The sequence below is a fragment of the Desmodus rotundus genome, chromosome 6 (assembly GCF_022682495.2).
Source record: "Desmodus rotundus isolate HL8 chromosome 6, HLdesRot8A.1, whole genome shotgun sequence".
Lineage (NCBI taxonomy): Eukaryota > Metazoa > Chordata > Mammalia > Chiroptera > Phyllostomidae > Desmodus > Desmodus rotundus.
Window position 1 is genome coordinate 50,771,055 of NC_071392.1, and position 16,477 is coordinate 50,787,531.

At 38.7% G+C, this 16,477-nt stretch overlaps 2 pseudogenes; one reads left to right on the forward strand and one right to left on the reverse strand.

Moving 5' to 3' along the window:
• Positions 1-6,428: 6,428 nt before the first annotated feature.
• LOC112302273 (ADP-ribosylation factor-like protein 6-interacting protein 4) lies at positions 6,429-7,023 on the forward strand (annotated as a pseudogene).
• Positions 7,024-9,569: 2,546 nt separating this feature from the next.
• LOC112301764 (E2F-associated phosphoprotein pseudogene) lies at positions 9,570-10,323 on the reverse strand (annotated as a pseudogene).
• Positions 10,324-16,477: the final 6,154 nt, after the last annotated feature.

Genomic DNA, 16,477 nt, shown 5'->3' on the forward strand with positions numbered 1-16,477 from the left:
ACACTAATCATAACCTAGAAGGGGATACGATGAAAAACCAGACCACTATCTCCCTATACAGGAAGATGGGGGCTAGAGCAGGAAGAAAGAAAGATTTGGGAGGACATCAGTGGAGTCCCATGCAGGGGACTGCACCTGAAGGCAATCAGATGCACAGGAGTTGAGAGCTGGCCTAACATCTGCTAGAGAGATCACTGTCCATCTTGATCTGAGCCAAAAATCATAGAATCCACTAAATTTAGGACAGCTCTGCACACATTCGTGAAGGAGAGTCTTGTTGTTCTCCTGGGTATCATACAGGAAAAGCTCCCAAGAAGAGATGCCCATCCATCACCACTGATCATTCATTAGGAAGAACAATCTATGTCCCAATACTTTGCAAGGTCTTCTCTGAATCGTTTCCAATAGAAATCTCCCTCTTTTCAATGACCCAAGACAGACATAGTCTTCTATAAAAAGAAGCTAGATCTTTGATATTAAGAAGGACAGTGTAATTTGGAAGGGGAAAGCCTCTGCACCTGTACACAGGTGAAATTATAGAGAGAATAAGCTCCAGTGTCCTCCTGAGCCAGGAGAGATGAAACTCAATCCTGATGTCAGGGAGGGTCTTTCATCCTGCCTCCAGACACACCACCCCTATCATCATGCCACTTGACTCAACTTCGTGGTTCTTTGGGCTTTTATGCATGGACTATCTGTTCCATAAATGGTCGCATTTATGTTAAAAAAAACAGAATTTTTCTCTCCCTTCATTATACTGGTATGTTTTTTTTCTTGGGAATCTATAAATTTCTTCCCAAAAGTAAGCAGTGTAAAAAAATTATTTTTGTCAAACCCAACTAATTGGTATATTTAAGAAGTCCGATAGGCTTACTGAGAATGCATCCTAATTCTATTTTTTAAAAAGATGACTCTATTTCTTAAACTATTACCTAGAAATAATTCAATAATTCTTCCACTTCCACCTTTTGCTTCTTACGTCAGCTGGGGTTTTTTTCTTTTTCTTTGTTTTCAAGTGTTCATCCCCAGGTAGCTTTTTGACAGCTGGTCTCTGACTCTGGCTTGCTGTTTTGATCTTGCCTTGCCTTCTGGTCCTAGTGTGTGTTCTCTATCCCAGCAATTGACTCCTGGCAGACTTCTGTTTTTGAATTGCTGGTGATTTGTGGCCAGTACATCAGTATAATTGTAGTGAAGGCAGAGAGGGGAAAAGTTGTGCAATTCTTTTGTTCCTCTTAATCTCTCTCCCAGAAGAAAAAAATCTGGGAAAAATAATAGGGAAGTGCAATGGAAAAGGTCAGTACGGATTGCTGTGCTTCTGAGGATAGAAAAGATTATACAGGCAGTCAGACTGGGCCAGAGAAGTTGGCCCCTGATTTAACCAAGAGCCTACAGCCCTTTCCCTGTGACTCCTCTCCAGCCTGCCATCCTCAGGTTGCTACCTGTGGTGGCTGATAGAGTCAAAGGAATCCATAAGAACTCCATAGTCATGGTTCATCAAATGTGATCACAGGACACTGCATCAGCCCAGACCTGGAAAGCCTAGCCAGGCTAAGCTTCTTTACATTTCTTTTAGTGGTATACATAGCTATTCTTGGCTGGTTGATTCATTCTGATGGCAATTTAGCTACTTTGAACTTTCTAGCTCATACACAAATTGGTCACTGCTTCCTTTGTCCCCATACATTGATCAAAATAGAACCTGGAGGATACATGGTTATATATCTCTGTAATTACTCTTGTCTTTAAGCAGATGTCATGTCTAATAATACCAATAGCCAAATATATGGTACTTATGGGCCATGAGCTATTTAAGTGCTTTACATACTGTACATTAACTCATTTAATATTCATAATAACTCTATGAGGAAGGTACTTTTATTATCTTCATTTTACAGAGGAGAAAACTGAGCAGAGAGATTAAATAACATTCCAATCTCTTGTAGATAATCAATGGTGAAGCTAAAATTCAAATTGATTGTCTACACTAGAGTCTAAATTTTCAATCATTAAATCATTAAATTGTCTTTATATAACCCTCAGTGACTAGCAGAAAGTGTTAAGAAATGAGAGCTTAATGAAAAATATGAATAAATTAAATTAGAGATATTAAAACTTGGACCTATAGAAAAGCTTTAACATGATAAATATTTTATTTGATACATGTTCCACCCATATTAGGAAACTAACACATAGAGTGTTATGACCCCTTGGGTAGGGCCAGGATTAAAAATTCATCTTCTGACTCCATATCAAGAGCTCTGCCTACTCTGCCAAGTGATCTCTTTATACCAGGCCCCTGGAACTACAGGATGCCATGGTCTCCCTGTGGCCAAATGGGCTGCTCTTTGAGGCTGTCACATGGAGGGTTGGCTAAAGACTTCACTAGAATCTTTTTGCATAATGAGAAATAAATGCAGAGAGAGACATCTGTAACCATGGAATCGTGGTATCAGCTGGCTCTTAAGTGGCCTTTCAAGTCAAAAGTAGGAAAGTCTTGGTTCTCTACCTGCCTCACCAATAATCATGTGCCCTTGATTCCACATAAGACCAGGGAGAGGAATAAGTCAGGGCTGGCTCTTCCGCCTTGTGTACCATTTTTCAAGAACAAAAAGGCTTGAGCACAAAAAGTCAGATGCTCTTTGCTCTTCTTGGAATCCTCCTGAAGACCATTGATGTAATTGTTTATTTCAAATGACTTCTTTGCCTCTTGTCTTTCATGACAAACAAATCTCACTCAGCCTAGAATTAAGATATAAATTTAAAAAATGTTTTAAGTAGTACAATAACATAATTCAGGGTCCTACAGCTGGGAGAGTTTTAGTTTATGAATAGAGGTACAAGGGTTCTAAGCTACCACTTTTCATGATTTTTGTGAAGTCACAGTCACCTCACTATTTCCACTTCGCCAGTGAAACTAAAACTTACCCAATGTACCTCACGTGGCTTTAAACATGATATGATGTAATGTATTTAGTTAGCAATATTTTTTATCATGTTATACAACTCAGGTTTTCTCTTTCCCTTGGCACTCTTTATTCTCAATCACCTTTAGTAAAATGTTTCAATTTTTAATTCACCCATAGAAAACAACAAAAGGTTAGTCCATAATCTTTGTAGAGAAAAAATAACTCTGGGGGATTTTATGAGGTGGCTTTCTAATCCAAGCATAGGACTCCAGTCTGAGTCTTTGTTTAGAGAGGAGTTTTTTACAAGCTGTTTCTCCACAGAAGGCACTTTGGTCGCTTTACAGTAACCAAACCTCTTTCTGTGGGGAGACAATCATGTCGTGGCTCTTCCAGCTAAACAGTCACATTCTGTTCTTCCCATTGATTTCAGGGAAGGAGATGTGTTAGAACTCAATGCTTTCTTTTCAATCATAGCTCCCTACATGCAGTACATAGCCCCATCACATGCAATCTACTAACAATGTGGTAATTTGTTAGTTATTAAATTTTAATTTTAGAAGAGCTAGAATGCAAGTAAGCAAAACAAAAATCAATCACCTAAATTCTACCACCAAGGGGAAACCCAGTTATAGTGTAGTGTTGATGACTATCCTTTCAGATAGCTTTCTATGTAAACAGTAGTCAAAAGTGTTTTCATACATATAAATACATATACTGAGATCTGTCCAGAAAAAGTCCAGCCATCATTAATATAATCAGAAAAGTTGGCATGATATTGATGTAACCTGACAGCCAAGGACAGTGGATTGGAATGCACGTGCATGAACAATGATGACTTCACTGTACTAGTTAGTGGGGGTGGTAGATGCCATTAAGTGAGCATGTGTTCTATGTGACTGTCACATTCAAAATGACTGAGCGAGCAGAGCAATGAATCTGCATAAAATTTTGCATTAAACTTGAATATTCCTCTACAGAAACTATTCAGATGATTCAGAAGGCCACAGCTATGGGCAACTGGTGATTGGCAGCTTCATCATGACAATGCACCTGTTCGTGCATCACATCTCGTGCAGATTTTTTTTGTGAGACATCACATCACCCAGGTGACTCAGCCCCCTTACAGCCCAGGTTTGGTGCTCTGTGACTTTTGGCTTTTTCCAAAACTAAAATCAGCTGTGAAAGGGAAGAGATTTCAGAGCATTGATGACAGTCAGGAAAATACGATGGGGCATCTGATGGTGACTGGGAGAACTGTGTGAGGTCCCAAGTGGCCTACTTTGAAGGGGACTGAGGCATCATTGTCCTATGTACAGTGTTTCTTGTATTTTGTATCTTCTTCAATAAATGTCTCAATTTTTCATATTATATGGCTGGTTACTCTCTGGAGAGACCTTGTATATATTTGTATTTATTTAGTGTACACACTAAATAAACAAGTATATGTATTTATTTAAATAAATAGTACATAATACTTTTATAATACATATTTATTAAATATGATACACATATTTATTTAGATCTCAAAAGTGTTTTTATATATAAATACATATCTATGTATCTATATACACAATAACATTTGAGAACTATTTACATAAAAAGCTATCTGAGATGATTATATATATATAATCTCCAACAATCTGAATCTCATACACTCAAACTGTGATATGTCTTGAATATATGTGTGTGTGTATATATATACATATATATATATATTTGAGTCTCTGTGTGTTTTAAAAATATGAAACCATATGTCCTATCATGTTTTGCAGTCATTTTTTTCTCTTTTGTATTTACAAACATATTAAAACATCTCCTAGGCCAGGAATGAACCACACAACAATATGGATGAATGCCAAAAATATATTCAATAATACTGAATGAAAGAAGCTTTACCCAAAAGAGTACCTATTGTATGAGTCCATTAATATGATGGTCTATAGCAGATAAAGCTTATCTACCATGGAAAAAAATCAGAAAAGTTGCTTTGGCAAAATGGGGCAGGTAGTAAGGATATGAAAAAACTGAACTTCATGGGGTGGCTATAATGTTCTATATTTTGACAGGGGTTTGGGTTACACAGGTGTATGCATGTGCCAAAATCATCAAATGATCCACTTAAGACTTGTACATTTTTTGTATGTAAATTTTACATAAGGAAAAAACAACAAATACTAAGTTCTAATTAATAACATGCATGTTAAAGTACTTAGGGTAAGTGAACTGGTGTCTGCATCTTATTTTGAAATGCATTTTTAAAAAAGGTAGATGGAGCCGTGGCCAAGTATCTTGGTTGGTTAGAGTGACATCCCAATACATGAAGGGTGCAGGTCAGATCACCCGGTCAGGGCATGTACAAGAAACAACCAGTGTGAAACAAATCAATGTCTCTCTCTCTTTTTAAAATAAATTAATTTAAAATGTCTTCAAAACAAACAAAAAAGATAAATGGAGATAGGGATAGGTGGATAGATAAGTGATAGAGCCAATATAGTAAAATGTCAACTATAGCATTAAGTAGGAGGTATGTAAATATTCGCTGTACAATTTCTTCAATTTTTCTGTAAGTTTCAAATTTTTTCATAATCAAATGTTAGTGAGAAAAAGAACATATAATGTGTCTTTATGTCAAAAATGTTTTCACACATTTCAAAGGATTAATAAAATCTACAACAGTTAGATAATGGAATAGAATTTGATCACTGTTAAACATTAGGTTGTTTAAATTTTTACAGTATAAGCTATGTTATAACAATCATCCTTATACTTAGACATTTGGATAATTATCTTACTAGATCGTTCAGATAACTTTCTATGAGCATAATTATTAAGTCAATAAATAATTAAAATTTCAGATTCTTCATTCAGAAGATTTTTGAAGATGGTGGTGTAGGCAGACATGGCTCACCTCCTCTCACAACCACATCAAAATTACAACTAAAATATACAACAACCATCACTCAGAACCATCAGAAATCAAGTCGAATGGAAATCTGACAACTTCAGAATTAAAGAAAACACATCCATCCAGACTGGTAGGAGGGTGCAGACACGGAACAGGCTGGTCCCACACACACATGTGGTGGATAAAAATTCAGGAGGCATATCTTGGGAGCGAGGAGCCCCAGCCCCACAGCAAGCCTCCAAGCCCAGGGTTCCAGTGCCAGGAAGGTAAGTCCCCACAACTTCTGGCTGCAAAAACCAGTGAGGATTGAGTCAGTGGAAGAAAATTCTGGAGCCCCAAGCAGTTCCTCTTAAAGAACCCACACATTGGCTCACCTACTCAGCCTCACTCTCTCTGGGTTCCAGCACCAGGGTAGCAGCTTGAAAGGCACAGGTGGTAGACAAGGAGAAACAGAAGTGGCTGGCATCAAGGCTAGCAGAAGCCATTGTCCCTTCTCTAAAACTTCCCCCACAGAGCCAAAGAGCCAGAAGGCTCTTTGTACATGGGTTTGTACATGGGTTATCAGCAAACTTTATAAAAACTCAGTGAATGCCATGCTTGGATTACTTATTTAAATGATGATTAAAAGCCTATACATTCATAAAAAAAAAAAAAGCCCATATAATCTGTGCAGCAATTCAGTGTGCCAGAAGGGGCAGCACACAAAACCTTCACTTGGCTACTGTTCTCGTCCCTCTCATTGTGGTGTGGCTTCTTCCTGTTCTTCTAGCTCCTATTCTTCCTCATCTTCCTCCTCTTCCTCCAGTGATGGGCAGAAGAAGTGGGGGAAACAGGACAGAAGAGGAACAATAAGAAAAGGAAGAATAAGAAGAACAAGGAGAAGATGAAGGTGCTGTAGCCTGAGGCTCTGCCAGGCCTCTCACTGGACCAGTGGCACCGTTCCGTAGGGGAGGAAGATGTTGGCCCAGTCCTGACAGATGAGCAGAAGTATCAAATCCAGGCCATGAAGCCCATAACTAAGGAGGAGTAGGATGCCTGGCAGAGCGCCATCTGCAATGTGGTGGACCCAGAGACAGGCTGCACCAGGCTCGTTAAGGGATTCACAAGATCTTAGAAGAAATTGCAACCCAAGAAGGACGTAGGGAGATCAACAATCAAGACACCTGAGGGGATGGCCTGGCCTTCCAGATGTGGGCAGGGATGCTTCCCTGAGTGCCTCCCACAGTCAAGGTTTGTGGACATTGTTGGTGGCATGATAGGGAAGGCACCAGGAAGCCAGATGGGTGCTATTTTTCTCCTGTGGAGAAAATCTGGCCTGCTTCCTCTCAGATGCAAGGGAAAAGGACCAGGGTGTCTCTCCTAATCAGTTCCCCCTTCTCCTGAAAGCATGCAACTTCCCAAATATTAGACATCCCCTGGTTGGAGAATAAAAAAAAAATAAGTACAAATAGGTAGTTAGAGAATAGCCATGAGGATGTGAAGTACAGTATAGGAAATGGAGTAGCCAAAGAACTTATACACATGACCCATGGACATGAAAAATGGTGGGGGGATTGCCTAAGGGAGTAGTAGGGGGTGCTGGATGAATGGGATCAAAGGGGGAAAATCAGGACAACTGTAATTACATAATCAATAAAATATAATTTAAGAATATATAAAAAGAAGATATAAATATGTGGAAGCACATACAATGTTCATGAATAGAAATAATTAACTGGAACTACTATAAAGGACACATGGACAAAATCAAGGGGGAGGGTGGAGGTGGGGGAAGGAGGGGGGTTTGGCTGGGGTGGGGTGGAGGGATGGGGAGAAAAGGCACACAACTGTAATTGAATAACAATAAAAAATTAAAATTAAAAAAAAGAAAGAATATCATTAAGATGTCCATACTACCTAAAGCAATCCATAGATTCCACTCAATTTCTATCAAGATTCCAATGATGTATTTCACAGAACAAGAAGAAATGTTTCAAAAATTTATATGGAACCACAAAAGACCCCCATATCAACAGCAATCCTGAGAAAGAAAAACAAAGTTGGAGGAATCATGGCACCCAATATCAAACTATACTACAAGGCCATAATAATCAAAACAGCCTGGTACTGGCATAAAAACAGACACACAGATCAATGGAGCAAATGGAGGGCCTAGAAATAAACCCACTTTATAGTCAATTAATATTCAACAGAGGAAGACAGCACATACAGTGAGCTAAAGATAGTTTGTTCAATTAATGGCGTTAGGAAAATTGGATGGATATGTGCAGAAAAATGAAACTAGACCACCTTCTTATGCCACAAACAATAATAAATTAAAAATAAATTAAAGACTTAAAGTTAGACCCAAAACCATAAAAATCCTAGAAAAAAACATAGGCAGAAAAATCTCAAACATTGCCTGTAGCAATTTTTTATCAGATATATCTCTGCAGACAAGGGAAACAAAAGAAAAAATAAACAAATAGGACTGCATCAAACTAAAATGTTTTTGCACAGTGAAAGAAATCATCAACAAAATAAAAAGACAACCCAAAGAATGGGAGAATATATTCACCAATGTATCTGATAAGGGGTTAATATCCAAAAGTTATAAAGTACTTGAAAAACTCAACACCAAATAAACAAAAAACACAATGACAAAAAGGGCAAAGGACCTGAATAAACACTTCTCCAAACAGAATACACAGATGGCCAATAGACATATGAAAATATGCTCAATGTCATTAACCATCAGAGAAATGCAAATTAAAACCATAGTGAGGTACCATCTCACACCTATTGGAATGGCTATCATCAATAAATCAACAAACAAGTGCTGGTGAGGATGTGGAGGAAGGGGGACTTTTTTGCATTGTTGATGTGAATGCAGACTTGCTCAGCTACTGTGGAAAGCAGAATGGAGATACCTCAAAAATTAAAAATGGTCTCCCTTTTAACCCAGAAATTCCACTTCTGGGAATATTTCTGAAGGAACTCAAAACACTAATTTGAAAGAACATAAGTATCCCTATGTTCATTGCAGCATTATTTACAATAGCCAAGATATGGAAGCAGCCCAAGTATCCATCAGTAGATGAGTGGAGAAAACAACTATGGGACATTTACACAATGGAATACTACTTGGCTGTAAAAAAGAAGAAAAATTTACCTTTTGCGACAGTATGGATGAACAAAGAGAACATTACACTAAGTGAAATAAGCCAGTCAGAGAAAGACAAAAACCATATGATTTCACTCATATGTAGAATCTAATGAACAAACTGAACTAACAAGCAAAACAGAGACAGTCTCATAGATGATGAGTAGATGACAGCTAATTGTGAGGGAGAGGATTAGGGGATGGAGAGATTGAGCAAAAGGGAAAAAGGACTTGTGGGCATGGACACTGTGTGGTGATTGCTGGGGGGGTGTAAGGGGACTAAATGATAATGAAAATAATACAATAAAGATTAAATATTTTTTTTACTTATAACTCCAGAACATTTTAATCCTAGCAAGCTTTAATAAATAAAAAAGCCCCAAGTTTCCAATGTCCATCAAAAAGGGAATGAATAATTAGTCCCAACAGAGCTGAGACTAATTTTTTTTCGAGAAGGGGGAGGGATGAAAGTTGGTAACCATTCTCTTACAAAAAGAATAAAATACTGCTTCTTCAACTACTCGGAATGGCACTTGATATGAATAGGCAAGAGGAAAATAACTGTCCATATTTGCCTTATATATAGTTTGGGGCAATTAAATGCCAACTTAGCTATTTAGGAATGAATTGCTAAAATGTTGAAAGAGTGAAAGACTTTGTCATTGTCATAGACTGCCACTTCAGTGGCACATTCCGTGCACATAAGCAGGTCATAGATTTCTTCCACCTCTGTCTCTGTCTGCTCTGTAGCATCCTCATGGTTAGACTTCATCTTCTTACAGCCTTGCTTTTTCTTCTTATTCTCCGGGGTTTTGTATCTTAGAACCTCCCCTTTGTTGACAGTACAATTCATCACAAACATTCTCTATATTGAGTTTTGAATGATCCATGCCCTCTTCTCTCTGCATCAACTGAGGCCTGATCTCTGTTATCTTTTTGAGGATCATATAGTAAGTCATCATTTCTTGGAATCCTGTGTTGTTTTTTCTTCTTCTTTTATTTTTCTTGGTCACCTGTGCTGCTTTGTCTTCATCCTCAGAATCAGAATCAAAATATATATCATCATAGTACTTTGTCAGAGCTGTTCCAGCTTTCCCATTTCCTGAGGAAGACCCTGTATCAAGGGAGGATAATTTGTCATCCATTGTTTTTATAGTGGAATTTAATTCAGCTTCCATTTCTTTTTCAAATTCATCTTTGCTAGATGATTCACTTTCTCCAGTAAGACTTGCTCTGATGAGTTTTCATTTTTGGTTAGGAGTTCCATGTAAAAGCACATCCACTTCATCTTCAGAACTGCTCAAAGCTGGCTCCTCATTGCTAGGCTCTTCAACTGTGTAGGGGTCATAGTCACCTTGGAGCTGGTTCATGGTGGCCTGGACCTGCAGACGCCATCCATAGGCATTCTCCCAGTCAAGATTAAATATTTTAAAAATTATCTTGTATTCACTTTAAAATCAAGTGACTGCTAGGTCTAAAGTTTTAATCTCAGGTTTTTCACTCGGCAACCTTTCATTGTTATTTTGCTCTATGCTATCAAATAAAAGAACTATTTGTGAAGTGGGTTGCTCCTATAAAGGGCATCTGGGCCCTGAGCTGCTGCTGGGAAAGAGAAATTGTCCTCTGGCCCATGAGCTGGTGTGTTTGTCTGCTGGGTGGTTTCAGTGGTTTCATCTGTTGCTGAAAAAGCCAAAAGAAAAGGATAAAAAGGGACTGTAAGCCACACCACAATGAGAGGGACGAGAACAGTAGCCAAGTGAAGGTTTTGTGTGCTGCCCCTTCTGGCACACTGAATTGCTGCACAGATTATATGGGCTTTTTTTTTTTTTTAATGAATGTATAGGCTTTTAATTATCATTTAAATAAATAATCCAAGCATGGCATTCACTGAGTTTTTATAAAGTTTGCTGATAACCCATGTACAACTCCAAATTATGTTTTTTTTTCAATGTATAGTGTCATGGCATGAAGGGTAAACACCTCCCCTATGCTTGTATCCTGTGTATATTCATTGGATGTTCACAGACAGAAAAGACTTGATAGAACACTTACAAACTGACTTCTTCTCAGTCAGATAATCTCTGGTTAAGCTCTGACTCCACTTCAAATCGTGAGAAGACCTTGGACACATATCACCATTTGGATCCCTGAGACTGAGATCATTAATTTTAGAGAGCCTTGAAAATTATTTCATCTTTTAAGTAGTTTTTTTTTATCTTGAAATGCTAAGGGAGAAAACCAAAAAGTAAATGATAAGAATATTCCACTAAAGGTCTCAAACTGACTAGCAAAGATTATAAAAGAAAAAAACTGAATCTTTATGGATATCCTTTTAGGAAATATGAAGATAGAGACTTGATCTCTTTACTATTAGAGAAAATTGTCCCATGTTTCTTTTTTTTATTATATTTTAGTGGTTATGCTATTACAGTTGTCCTGATTTCCCCCCTTTGCCTCCCTCCTACAAGCATGACCCCACTCCTTCAGGCAACCCCCCCATCATTTTTCATGTCCATGGGCCATATGTACAAGTTCTTTGGCTACTCTATTTCCTATATTGTACTTCACATCCCTGTGGCTATTCTGTAACTACCTATTTCTACTTCTCGATCTCCTCACCTCTTCATCCATTCCCCCACACCCAACTCCCATCTAGTAACCATCAAAACGCTCTCTGTATCCATGATTCTGTCTCCGTTCTTCTTGTTTGTTTTTTAGATTCAATTGTTCATGGGTATATACTTTTGACATTTTATTGTTCATAGTTTTGATCTTTTTCCTAAATAAGGATTAACATTTCATATAATAATGGTTTGGTGATGATGAACTCCTTTAGTTTTTTCTTGTCTGGGAAGCTCTGCCTTCCGATTCTAAATGATAGCTTTGCTGGGTAGAGCAATCTTGTCTGTAGGTCCCTGCTCTTCGTGACTCTGAATATTTCTTGCCAACCCCTTCTAGCCTGCAAAGTTTCCTTTGAGAAATCAGCTGACAGTCTTATGGGAACTCCCCTGTAGTAATTTTAATTATGATGTGTCTTGGATGTGTCTTGGAGTGGGCCTCTTTGCACCCATCTTGTTTGGGACTCTCTGTGCTTCCTGGACTTGCAAGTCTATTTCCTTCACCAAATTAGGGAAGTTTTCTTTCATTATTTTTTCAAATAGATTTCCAATTTCTTGCTCTTTCTCTTCTCCTTCTGGCACCCCTATTATGTGAATGTTGGACCTCTTGAATTTGTCCCAGAGGCTGCTTATACTATCCTCATTTATTTGGATTCTTCTTTCTTTTTGTTCTGATTGTTTAGGTTTTTTGCTTGTTTGTTTGTTTTGCTTCCTTATGTTCCAAATCATTGATTTGATTCTCAGCTTCACCCACTCTACTGTTTCCCTGTAAATTGTTCTTTATTTCAATTAGTCTATCCTTCATTTCTGACTGGATTCTTTTTACGCTACTGGGTTGCTCACTAAGTTCCTTGAGCACCCTTATAACCAGTGCTTTGAACTCTGCATCTGATAGATTTTGTTTGGCTCTTTTTCTGAGTTTTGATCTGTTCATTCATTTGGGCCATGTTTCTTTGTCTCCTTGTTTTGGCAGCCTCCCTGTGTTTGTTTCTATGTATTAGGTAGAGGTGCTTTGACTCCACGTCTTGGTAGTGTGTAGGCATCCTTTATGATCCAGTGGCACAGCCTCTGCTATCACCCAAGCTGGGTACTCGAGGTGCACCCTTTGTGTGGGCTAAATACACCCTCCTCTTGTAGTTGAGCCTTGGTTGCTGTTGGCCGATCAACGGGAGGGATTTACCCAGGCCAGTCAGCTGCAAGGACTGGCTGTGACCACTTACCACCAACCTCCACTCTCCATGGAGAATCAGCTGTGCAGGGGCAGGGTGGTGGTTCTCCAATGTGCTCTGTTGCTGTCCACTGAAAGCACTGGTCCTGGGGTTCCTGAGTGGTGCAGGCTGAGGTCAGCCCCCACCCGTGTTTTGCCCGGGGTCACCCTGCCTGAGCTATAAAGCAATCTGATATGGCTGCTACTTGTGCTGGGCTTGGAGATTCCCAGGTGAAGCCAAGCTGTGAATCTAGGCTGGATGCTGCTAGTGCTGGGCCTGGAGCTCATTGAGACCAGCTGTTGCTTGTTGGATGGGATTTAAGAAGTTGTGAAGCATGAGCCAAGACCGGCCATTCATATGGAAAAGCAGTTTGGGTGGCACGTAATTTGTGGGGGCGGGGGATGCAGAGTCTCTAGGGGTCTCCAAAGTGGGTAAAACAGTGTTAGCTAAGTAGACGGAGTCTCAGATATGGCACCAGCCTGCCGCCTCTTTGGCTCTGTGGGGGAAGTTTTAGAGAAGGGACAATGGCTTCTGCTAGCCTTGATGCCAGCCACTTCTGTTTCTCCTTGTCTACCACCTGTGCCTTTCAGGCTGCTACCCTGGTGCTGGAACCCAGAGAGAGTGAGGCTGAGTAGGTGAGCCAATGTGTGGGTTCTTTAAGAGGAACTGCTTGGGGCTCCAGAATTTTCTTCCACTGACTCAATCCTCACTGGTTTTTGCAGCCAGAAGTTGTGGGGACTTACCTTCCTGGCACTGGAACCCTGGGCTTGGAGGCTTCCTGTGGGGCTGGGGCTCCTCGCTCCCAAGATATGCCTCCTGAATTTTTATCCACCACATGTGGGTGTGGGGCCAGCCTGTTCCGTGTCTGCACCCTCCTACCAGTCTGGATGGATGTGTTTTCTTTAATTCTGAAGTTGTCAGATTTCCATTTGACTTGATTTCTGATGGTTCTGAGTGATGGTTGTTGTATATTTTAGTTGTAATTTTGATGTGGTTGTGAGAGAAGGTGAGCCATGTCTGCCTACACTGCCACTTTTTGTTATTGTTCCAGTACAGTTGTCTTTATTTTCATCGCACTGCACCCCCAAAGTCTCACCCATCTCCACTTTCCACCCTCAAACCTAACCCCTTGGTCCTTGCTTATGTGTCTTTCATACAAGTTCCTTGATGGCCCTTGTCATATTATCCCTCTACCCCCTCCTCTCTGGTAACTGTCAGTTTGTTCTTTATTTCGAGACTAGAAGTGTATCTTCTTTAATTTCTTTTTTCAGTGTCTTATTTTTGTAGTACAGGTCTTTTACATGCTTGGTTAGTTTTATTCCTAGGTATTTTATTCTTTTTGAATCAATTGTGAATGGAATTGTTTTTTTAATTTTCCTTTCTGTTAGTTCATTATCGGCATATAAAAATGTAACTGATTTATGGATATTAATTTTTGGCCTGCTACTTTGCTGAATTCAATAGTTTCTTGGTTGAATCTTTGGGTTTTTCTATATAATATCCCGTCATCTGCAAATAATGAGTTTTACTTCTCCTTTCCAATTTGAATGCCTTTTATTTCTTCTTATCTGATTGCTGTGGTTAGGATTTCCAGTACTATGTTGACTAAGAGAGATGAAAGTAGACACCCCTGTCTTGTTCTTGATCTTAAGGGGAACACATGTAAAAGTGAGTATATATGTTTATTCCTCATGGAAGTGTAACCGGTTAGTGAGGAACATGTGTATTTTACAATTTCCAAAAATCACAATTTTTCAACAGTATTCCAATGTCAGCTTGCAAATGGGTCTGCTCATTTTATCCATTTTGAATATCATGTTAATTGATTCTCATAGAAGTTGATACCGTTGACTTCCTGTTGGAATTTATTTTCCTGTCTGATTTACTCGATACTGTACTTTCTAGTTTCCCATCTACCTCCCAGAAAGTCTCTTTTCTCTTTTGATTGGCTTATTTCATTTGTCAGACCCACTAAATAGTTGTTACTGAAACTTCAGGCTTTCACTTTATAGTCTACCTCTATTTTCCTCTAAAATTAGAAAAAAACTTCAGTTCCAATTTTTTGAGTGGATTCCTGAAAGTAGAACTAAAATTTTTAAATCTGGTAATATATATCCAAATTGGTATAGCCTCTTTATTTACACTCCCTGCTGATAGTAGCAATTTTCTTGCATTTGGTCAAACAAGTTCCCCCTCCCATGACAAGAGCTGAGTAGGTTGGTGAATGAAAAAGATAATGTCTCATCTAACCCTTAGCCATTCATATGGGTGGTGAAGTTCTTTGTCCATTTTAAATAGAAATAATTATTCTCTGCATTGTTCTTCATTGCAAAGATCAATTAATGTGGTCAACTGAGAATCTATATTCTATGAGTGAAGAATAGGGCCATGATGGGTAAGAAACTTGATGAAAGTGGTGAAGTATGAAGTGATTATTGTGAGTATCAGAAGAATTAACTAGAGAAATGTGGAAGAAATGGAAGATAATATCAAGAGCCCAAATGACCATGGAGACCCTTAACTGGGTACTAATTTGTATGGATTACTTTTAACTACTCAGACCTAGTAGTCTAGGTATGTAATTACCACCTATAGCCATTTGGAGTGATGTAGGGTTGGGTTTTTGGAAGAGAAAGGATTAGTAAGTGAGGTAGTTGAAAATGTTAGCAGGACAGTTTATATAATAATTATGGAGTTTGGTACTGCTGAATTATATGCTGTTTCAAAACACAGACTGTTACTAGATAAATGATAGAGGACCAGATTTTGACTGAAAGAGACTGAAGTTGGTTGATAATCACACTAGATAAGCAATTTAAGAAACCATTTCTCAGAGTTACTGAAATTTTCTATTTCATTGAACTTCCTCTCCATGAATATTTATAAATTAATGGTAAAAAACAACCAGGGGAATAATGACAACAATAGTGAGTGCTAGAAAGAGTTTGTTAACATACCAGAATCTCAGAGGATGAATTTTTACAAAAAACTGAAGGACAATAGTTTCCAAGTATGTTTGTGAAACTAGGTCACCCATATAATTTAGGATGTGAAACAAAACTCTGAGGTGAGAAAAATATTTTAATTAAGGCAAGGAAGGAACAAAGTGGTTATTGAAAGAAATATATATAGATATTGAGAACACGGTATACGGAGAAGTTAAACCGTGTATCAAAAGTTGTTTTAGTTCTTGGTTATTGTAAATTGTGCTGCTATGAACATTAGGGTGCATAGGTTCTTTTGGATTGGTGTTTCAGGGTTCTTAGGGTATAATCCCAGCAGCGGAATTGCTGGGTCAAAGGGAAGTTCCATTTTTAGTTTTCTGAGGAAAGTCCATACTGTTTTCCACAGTGGCCTCACCAGTCTGCATTCCCACCAACAATGTACTAGGGTTCCCCTTTTCTCTGCATGCCCTCCAACATTTGTTTGTTGATTTGTTTATGTTGGCCACTCTGACCAGTGTGAGATGGTACCTCATTGTGGTTTTAATTTGCATTTCTTTGATGGCTAGTGATGCTGAGCATCTTTTCATATGTCTCTGGGCCCTCTGTATGTCTTCCTTGGAGAAGTGTCTGTTCAAGTCCTTTGCCCATTTTTTAATTTGGTTGTTTGTCTTGCTGGAGTGCAGTCATGTGAGTTCTTTATATAATTTAGAGATCGGGCCCTTGTCTGAGATATCATTTTAAGTGCCCATCAGC